Genomic DNA, 10,293 nt, shown 5'->3' on the forward strand with positions numbered 1-10,293 from the left:
AGATGCTGGATTTCAAAGGGCTGCAAGAGGGAGTGGCTGGATTGTTTGAAGAAAGGTTGAAAATGCAGCCATGGAGGCTGCAACTCAAAAGAGAGAGAGAGAGATGCGTGAGATGAGTTCTCTTTTTTTCTTTTGATAACTTAGGGTCTAATTCATTCCATACTTAGGTCTTCCTAGGCTTAACGAAAAGAAAGCCCAAAAGAAGTTTACGTGAATGGCTGGGCAAGAGGGAAAGGAAGGGAGGAAGGAAGGAAAGAAGAAAGGGAAGGAAAAAAAGAAAGAAAAGGGAAAAAGAAAGGAAAGAAAGAAAAGGAGGGAAAAATTAAAAGGGAAAGAAAAAATGAAAAAAAAATGGAAAGTGGGGCTGGAGGTTTGGGTGACCACCTTGTGGGTCCCACCTCCTCTCTAAAATAAAATAAAATAAAATAAAAAAATCAATAAAAAAAAAACAAACAAATAAAAAGAAACATTTTTTTAATAAAATAGAAATGTAAATGTAAATGAATGGGACATCTCAGAGCGGGTCCAAATTCCTATTTTGAAATTCATTTGGATGATTAGAGGGGTAAAATAGTCTTTTCAAAAAAAATCCAGATTGTTTTTCTCGAGAAAATGCTTCCAATGTAGAATTTAAAAATGTAATTTTGAAAGAAATCCAGATTGTTTTTCTCGAGAAAATGCATCAAACTCTATTTTCAAACAAAACGAGCTATTTTTGGCAGTTTTTGAAACGAGCTCGAATTTTGAAGTTCAATACCCCGTTGCGAAGCAATTCCAGTGTAGAATTCAAAAATTTGAGTTTGAAATAAATCCAGATTATTTTTCTTGAGAAAATATTTCCAAATTTAGACTCCTGGGGGAAAAATTGTCAATTTTGGAAACCCAGGGTTTGAAATTGATTTCTGAAAGCTTTTAAAACTCGATCTGGATTGAAATTTATAAAATTGGAGTTCTGGACTTCGAAAATGAAATGAAATGTGATGAAATGTTATGAAATGCTGAGAAATGATATGAAATGATGAGAAATGACATGAAATGTTATGCGAAATGCTAACCTTGAATAAAGAATTTTGGATGCCAGACCTCGATTGACACTTGTATCAGTTTAAAAAGCATTAAAATTGATAAAATTTGCAAAATAGCTCAAGAAATGGTTTTCGGGACTCTACTGGGTCAGAGGGACACTGAAAATTGGGGTTCGAGCTTGATTGAACTGAGATGAGCTAGATTGAGCTGAGTTTTAGAGTTTCAGAACTCAAATGAACTGACCAGGCACTGATTCAACTGACCTTTCTGACTGAATTTTCAAGAAAAGCTGCCATTTTTAGAGAAATGGTACGGAATGGTCACTGGAGTGAAGTGAATTACGAACTTGAGTTGGCTTTGAGCTAAAAAAAGGTCAATAATACTGACATGAACTAAAATTGAAGCTCGAACACTAGCTCAATTGGCTGAACTCAGCTCAATTTCAGCTGAAAGAGCTGAAATGGACTAAAATGGGCTCTCTTGGACACTTGGAAATGGTTTTGAACTGAAACTGGAGTGCTTGAACTTCTGGTGAGCTCAAGTTAGACTCTGAGGAGTATGACTGACTATGAATGACTGACTCGAAGACAATTGGCTTAGATTTGAGCAAGAAATGAGTCATTTCTGAAGAAATGATCCCATTTTGGCAGGAATTGTCAGAAATGAAAATGGTCTTCTCACTGTGAGCTCAGATGAGCTTTGGAATGACTGATATTCTAAATGTTCTGAACTGACCAGTGAGCTTTGTTGACTCCGACTGACTAGGGTCCGGGATGACCTAGGGGTAAAATGGTAATTTTCCTAGTGAAAATGGGTAAAATGGTGATTTTCTGAAACTGACTCGGGGTTTGACTCGTACACTAACCTAATAGGGTTGGCACTGCCTGATGAGGATTGTTGAGAATGGATGTAGAAAATTTGGGATGTTTAGAGATGCCCCTCTTTGCTACTAAGCCGACTTGAAGACGAGCTTAGTGGCAAAGAAAAACACACCAAATTTGGGCTATAAAAATGCCCCAGTTAGAAGGATCTGACTGGATATGAAGATATTAGCCCTGATGAAAATGGTAGATATGAAATGGAGAATAAAGAAGAAAGAATTTACCTCAAAAGAAGTGAGATTCAGGTTTTGCCCTTAACCTGGATGAGACGGGAAATACCTCATGTAGAAACGAAGTTCAGGTTTGACCCTTAACCTGACCGGGAATGAAATACCTCATCAAAATGAGGCTCAGGTTTGTACCCTTATCCTGATTGGGCGGAAAATGAAATACCTCATCAAAGGAGGCTCAGGTTTGTACCCTTTTCCTGATTGGGCGGAAAATGAAATACCTTATCAAAGGAGGCTCAGGTTTGTTCCCTTATCCTGATTGGGCGGAAAATGAAATACCTCATCAAAGGAGGCTCAGGTTTGTACCCTTATCCTGATTGGGCGGAAAATGAAATACCTCATCAAAGGAGGCTCAGGTTTGTACCCTTATCCTGATTGGGCGGGAAATGAAATACCTCATCAAAAAAGACTCAGGTTTGTACCCTTTTCCTGATTGAGCGGAAAATGAAATACCTCATCAAAGGAGGCTCAGGTTTGTTCCCTTATCCTGATTGGGCGGAAAATGAAATACATCATCAAAGGAGGCTCAGGTTTGTACCCTTATCCTGATTGGGCGGAAAATGAAATACCTCATCAAAGGAGGCTCAGATTTGTACCCTTATCCTGATTGGGCAGAAAATGAATGGAATCCTCGAAGGAAGAAACCATGATGGAACCTTTGGATTTCCGCACAATGAATCCAATAGGGTTTTGCAAAAGGATGAAATTGGGGTCCCTAAAGCTTGAAAAGGGGTTTGATTTTGGGCGCCTCATTGTTGAGACTAAATAACTTTTGAAATTGGTGACCTTTTGCGAGAAAATTATTGGTGGCTTAACCTCAAGCCGAAATTGGACTGTCTATGGTGGGACAGTGGGGACACTGGGAAGTGTGCGAATCTGAGAGCCCAAGCGCTCAGATTATACCAACAGAAGGGAAGGAACCTTGAAAACTCCTGTTATCAAGTCCTGAAAGGGATAACAACTGATGTCAGGATGCGCCAAAGATGAACCTCAAACTCGCGCTTCACGCCTGGATAGCTAGAAAATATTGTCAAAATGTTGAAAATTATTGTTGATTCAAAATGATTGAAAGTGATGCACATTGTTTTAAAAATATTTTCTCTTTTCTACCTGAAGTATTACCTCCGACTGGGCTTAACTTCGTAGAATCAAGATTCGAATTCAAATTTCTTGCAATTGACTTTCTTTCAAGGAGGCTATCAATTTCCTTGATATGAATAGAAAAGAGAGTATTCTTGATATTGTGAAAGCAATTGGTGAAGGAATATTGATAATAGAATTTCATAAATTTTAAAGAAGATTCTTGATAGATTCAGCAGTCTGATATCCTGAGATTCTTTTTTCATGATGATCTTTCTGCCCACTTTTTTTTCTTTTTTTTGGCAGAATTAGAGCTCTCTTAGGCTTTTGGGAATTTTATTACATCATCCTTCATCTTGGAGATGTCCTGACTTTTCTCTCTTTTTTTTTGGAAGGGTATGTCACAAACTCCTTCATCTTGAAGATGTTCCGATCCTTCTTTTCTCTCAGGGATTATATCGATGGCTATTGGCTCATTGGTTGAAAATCTCTTGATGATAGCGAAAATTAAATATCCTTTAGGGTTTGTCGGGAGGCTCATCGCAGTCGCCTTCATCTTGACGGTGCTCTGAACTTTCCCTGGAAGGATCCGTCACAAACTCCGTCATCTTGGAGATGATTCAAATCTTCTTTGGCCCCGGGGGTCTACTCGCATAATTCGTCTTCATCTTGACGACAATTGAGAGATCCCTTTTGCAGATATTTAATTGCAGCTTATATGAAAATTGAATGGATTTTTCTGTGTCACCCAGGATATTTAAGTTGCCTTATTTCCCAAGAATGATCTTTAAAAATGTGTCATTAACTGCGATCAATACCGATCACTTATGGCTTAGCAACAATATTGAATTTCCTTTTGCTGGCCATATCGAGGATTTATTCTTCATCCTTTTGGTTGGCCAATAGAAAGAATTTGAATTTTGAATCCTTTTTCACGAAAGCTTTGACCTTTTGGAAATAATACTGAAGGTATTCTGAGGTAATGTTTTTGTGCAATAAAAATTTTTGAAATCAACAAATATTTAATGACAAATTGGCAAGATTTTCTTGAAATCATTTGTGGAAGCGAGTATTTGAAGCACAACACAATGCATCCATGACAGAAATTTTCTTCTCCTTTCCCCAAAGGAGAAGATTCAGAAATGGGAAATAGAAATTACTCCTCTCTTCTCTGAAGAGGAGGTGTTTGCAAAATGAACTTTCGAAGAGAAATTAAGCTCTCGTCAAAACTTCCTAACATTAGGCTTCTCTTATGGAAAGGGGGGGCCGGTAATGGTGAGGTCGGTGAATTGGTCATGAAGGAGCGAGTCCTTCACACTCTCTCTGAAAAGAGGGTCCTTCACGATGAAATGGCCTAGTATGAAATTATGGTCACAAGTAAAGCGAACTTCTGTCGAAGCTCTCCCTGAACTAAGGGTTCCTTGTATGAAATTGGAATTTTGTTTTGCAAGCGGTTCACATATACACGAGTCCCTTCAAACTCTCCCTGAAAAGGGGCTAGGTGAACAAAGGATAGCATGCGAAAAAAATGAGCTCCCTTGAACTCTCCCTATAAAAAGGGTCTCTCGCAAGAGGAAATGACTGAAATTAGTATTGGGTGACCAAAAGGGTCGAAATTAGAAATTGAAATTTTGAAATTTGATATTTGAAATTGGAAATTGGAAATTGGAAATTGGAAATTGGAAATTTGGAATTAGGAAATTGATATTTGGAAATTGGAAATTGATTGACTCGAAGTTCGAAATTGGAATCTATTGACCCAAAGGTCGAATTTGAAAATTTGACAATTGGTTGACCTGGAGGTCGAAATTGGAAATTTGGAAATTGATTGACCCGAAGGTCAAAATTAGAAATTTGGAAATTGGTTGACCTGGAGGTCTGAAATTGGAAATTTGGAAATTGATTGACCCGAAGGTCGAAATTAGAAATTTGGATTGGGTGGCCCAAGGGCCGAAATTGGAATTTGATTGACCCGAAGGTCAAAGTTGGGATTGGAAATTGAAAATTTGGAAATTGGATGACCTGGAAGTCGAAATTGAGAATTGGCTTACTAGAAAAAATATGGGTTCAATAGGAATTCAACCTAAGAACGACATGGGTTTAATAGGGATTCGGCATAAGAACTATCAATTCCATAGGAATTTAACCTAGGGATCACAGTCTAAGAAGTAAGGATTCAACTTGTGAGCTTTGAATGGATCAATTGCTAAATTGGGTTTTAAGGGAAGATTCGAATCAGAATTCAAATCTTCAATGAAAAACTAAATGAATTGGGTTTTGAAAGAAAATTCAAGTCGGAACTCTAATTTTCTAGACCAATTCTAGACATTTGAATTGGATTTGAAAGAAAATTCGAGTCGGAACTCTAATTTTCTAGACCAATTCAGAAGGAAAAGAAAACTCGGGTCGGAACTCGAATCTTCGAAGGAAAACTAGATCCATTGTGGAAGAAAAAGAAATTCGAGTCGGAACTCGAATCCTGAAGGAAAAGTAGATCAATTATAAGGAAAGGAAATTCAAGTCGGAACTCGAATCCCGAAGGAAAACTAGATTAATTAGAAGGAAAGAAAATTTGAGTCAGAACTCGAATCCCGAAGGAAAACTAGACCGATTAGAAGGAAAGAAAATTCGAGTCGGAACTCGAATCCCGAAGGAAAACTAGACTAATTAGAAGGAAAGAAAATTCGAGTCGGAACTCGAATCCCGAAGAAAAACTAGACCGGTTAAAAGGAAAGGAAATTCGTGTCGGAACTCGAATCCTGAAGGAAAACTATACTGATTAGAAGGAAAGAAAATTTGAGTTGGAACTTGAATCCCGAAGGAAAACTAGACCGGTTAGAAGGAAAGAAAATTCGAGTCGAAACTCGAATCCCGAAGGAAAACTAGACTAATTAGAAGGAAAGAAAAGCGAGTCGGAACTCAAATCTCGAAAGAAAACTAGACCGGTTAGAAGGAAAGGAAATTCAAGTCAGAACTCGAATCACGAAGAAAAACTAGACTAGCATGGATTAGGTTTGAAAACATTAACCAGTAAACCAGATTTAGAAAGTTTGACCAATAAAAATTGGATTTTGAAAGATGTACCAGTGTGAATACCGGATTTTGGAAATAAACCAGTATAAGTACTGGATTTTGAAAATGGATCAGTACGAATACTGTTTTTGGAAGAATTACCAGCACAAACACTGGATTTAGAAAATTTTATTAGCACAAACACTGGATTTAGAAACTTTTACCAACACGAACACTGGTTTTTGAAAATCTTACCAGCACGAACACTGGTTTTTGAAAATTTACCAGCACGAACACTAGATTTAGAAAATTTTACCAGCACGAACACTGGTTTTTGAAAATCTTACCAGCACGAACACTGGATTTTTGAAAATTTACCCAACTAATTCTGATGAGAGATTTTCAATCTTTATCCTCATGATGACTTAGACAACTGTCGGGGTCTCAGGATTTATCCCTTATCCTGAATGGGTAGTTCAGGTTTATCCCTTAACCTGAAGGGAAAACTCAGGTTTATCCCTTAACCTGAAGGGGAAGTGAATTTGATGCAAATGAATGCATGCAAATGCAAATGAATGCAAATGTATGCAAAATGATGTAAATGAATGCACATGCATGCAAAACGAGAGATTTGTTTGATCCTGCCTGCATATAGGACGTTTTGAAAACAATTTTCAAAATAATGCCTCAGTGTAACTGAGAAAGAAGAATTTGACCATTATTAAAGAAAATAAATTGAGGAATTACAAAGGATGGAACAGAGGATTTAAGTATAGAAAATTTTTAAATGTTGAGCATTGATGGGGTCTGATAATTCCACATCATCGGCATTGATGAGCAGATATGAATTGCAGGGTAATGCTTCCTCGACAACATAAGGCCCTTCTCAATTCGGTGACCATTTGCCACCTGAGCAGTGCTTGAGATAGGTCGTTGATCTGAGCACTAGATCATTGATTTAGAATTTCCTTTCAATGACAAATTTTGCGTACTGCCTAGCTATCCTCTGACGATATGATTGAGTGTGCTCTGCTGCTCTGAGTATTCTTTCATCAAGCAAATCAAGTTGTACTAGCCGTTGTTGCTGATACTAATCAAGAGGTAATTCTAGAAGTGATGCAAATTATAGAGCAGGTTTCTGAACATGTAGAGGCAGTACTACTTCAGTTTCGTAGACAAGTTCTGACGGAGTAGCATTAGTTGGAGTTCGAATGGTGGTTCTGTATTGTGATCATCGCAAAATTTTTCCTCTTTCATCGGTTTCTCTCTCTTCCTTTTCTTTTCCTTTTCTAACCTCTATTTTCTTCCTTTTTGAAGGGAGAAAGATAAAAGATAGAAAAGAGAAAGAGAAGAGAAGAGGAAAGAAAGAAAAAAGAGAAGAGGAACTCTTTTGCGCGGTCTCACTTGACCTTGATTTGAGAAGTATTTAGAAAATTACTCGCCTTCGTTTTTGAAAATTATTGCGGGAAAATGGAGAGACGGGATTCGCTCGTCGGTACGAGGTTCGACCGAACCTGGCGCCTTTACCAGGGGTAATCGAACCAAGGATCGAATCTATGCCTTTTGCTTTGCCTAAATGTAATCTAAGAATTTATTCTAACTCTAGGAGATCTAAATGCACAAAGAATCATACTTGTGCAATGCAAGGATGTATGCTCTTTTTGAAAGAGATTTTGAAAAATTTCTAAGTTATTCTGAGATGAACTTGATAAGGGAGTGAAGAAATGTTGGAATCTAACTTGGAACTTGAGATAGATCAGAGGAGTTCTAAGTTTTTGAAGTAAATCAGGATTTGGAAGAATAAATGAGAAAGAATGACTTGAAGCTTTGAAATGAAAGGAAATGAAGTTTCAAAGTCAAAATCGACTTTGAATTTGGATTCGAATTTAGAAAAGGAAGTGAATACTTGAGATGGAATTGAATTTGGAATTTTAAGTTTGGAATGGATCTGAGATAATCAAATGGTATTTAAGAATAGAGATGGATTTAGGGAGTTCAGATGAGATCTGAAAATGGAATTGGATTTGAAATCTAGAATTGGGAATGGAGTTGGATCTAAAGATGGATTTAAGATCTGAGATTCGAGATAAAATTGGGTTCTGGATCCTAAGATGGATTTGGATCAGAAGTCTTGGATCCTAAGATGGATTCTGGATCTGAAGTCTGAGATCCAATGTTGAGTTGGACTATGGATCCTAAGATGGAACTGGATCTGAAGTCTAAGATCCAATTTGAGTGTTGAATCCTGGATCCTAAAATGAATTTAGAGTTTGTTAAATTCAGAAGATGAATCAAGAACTTCCAGATTTAAAAAATTAAATTTAGAATTTGAATCTTGAATATACAAATGAATTTCAAAGTCAATTTAGACCTTGAATTTTGAAGTTTGAATTTGAAATTTAGAAGATGAAGGGAATCTCAAAGTTAAATTGAACTTTGGATTTGATTTGGAGTTTTTGAATATAAATGAATTTGGAATTTCAAAGTTAAATTGAACTTTGAAATCTGATTTGAATTTGAATATAAAATGAGTTTGAAATCTCAAAGTTAGATGGAACTTTGAGATTTGAAAACGAAATAGAATTTTGAAAATTGAAAGAATGAATTGGATTTGATAAGGATTGAAGATAGATTTGAGGAAATTATTTACATTACTTGGAGTTTTTGAAGAGGAAATTTCGAAAATATGATGCAATTCTATCCTAAATGATGAATGAATTTAAATTTTTGAAATTGGATTTTGAAAAGCTATTTCATTCTTTAAATGAATTTAAAATAAGATTGAAGATATAATACATCCTTGACTATGGTCATCGAATGTATTATATAATAATCTATATTTAAATTCAGGTGAACAATGAAACACATTTGGTGCTTTTATAGAATTTAAAATGAAATTAACTCTCAATATACCCTGACTATGGCCATTGGTATATATTTTGAATTAATTTTAAGTTAAATTCTAATAAAAGAAGAAAAATATTTTAAAAAAAATATGATAAATTTTGAAAACGGATCCAGTGTGGATCCAGTGTTATTTTGTAAAAGATAAAAATACTAAGTTTTGTCCACACCCTGACTATGGTCATTGATGTGGATCATCAACTTAGGATTAATTTACCTCTTATGAAATGGTGCACGTGCCATTCGTGTTTCACCAATGTGAGATTTTGAGAAATAAAGGCGAAAAGCATGAAAACAAGTAATTCCTGGTATTTACAATGCACATTCATTCTATCTAAAATTGGAAATATAAATTCTCATTTAAAATCTAACTATTACAACATATAAAATCGAATTCACAACTCCAAGTAATGATATTTTCCATATATTCCCTGCAAAACAATTGATTAGCATGAAAAGAAGAGATAGATTGCACATATTATATAGATGTTAATGATAACATGCTCATATGCCAAGATATACATGATGGAAAGATGAGAAATGATATTAAACATATATACATATATATATATATATATATATATATATATATATATATGCATATAGGTATAGATATACATGAACATTCATATATATATATATACATATATATATGTATACACATATATATATATAGGTGGAAATGTTAAATGTGAAGGGACTATGGTTTTGATGAAGGATGATAGGTGTTGGGTGTTTCAGCAAGTAGGTGCTTTGTGGAGTGGTGTTTGTGTAATGAAGGTGAGAGGTAAAGATAGCCAGTAATTGCAGATGGTATGAGGATTTTGCATGTGAAGGAATATGGTGGTGAAGGCACAGACGCCCCTATGTGAGTGCACAAGAGATGAGAAAATAGTATATGCTGTGAACAAGTGGAGTTGCAGCAAGTGTAGAGGATTGATGACAATGTGCTGGGGTATTATTGTGTTATGAAGAAGGTGTGGAAATGATGGCTGGAAGGATTAGTGTAATGTATATGCAGGTGACTGAAATGGAGGTGTGGAGGGAGTGAAAACATTGTGATTACTATGGATGATGAACAACAGGAGTGGTGAGAGGTAAGGTCAGTGTGCTGTTGTAGCAATGTGCTATTGGATTGTATGTTAGATGACAATGTATCT

Source organism: Nuphar pumila, chromosome 13 (genome assembly GCF_984573655.1).
Source record: "Nuphar pumila chromosome 13, dmNupPumi1.hap1.1, whole genome shotgun sequence".
Lineage (NCBI taxonomy): Eukaryota > Viridiplantae > Streptophyta > Magnoliopsida > Nymphaeales > Nymphaeaceae > Nuphar > Nuphar pumila.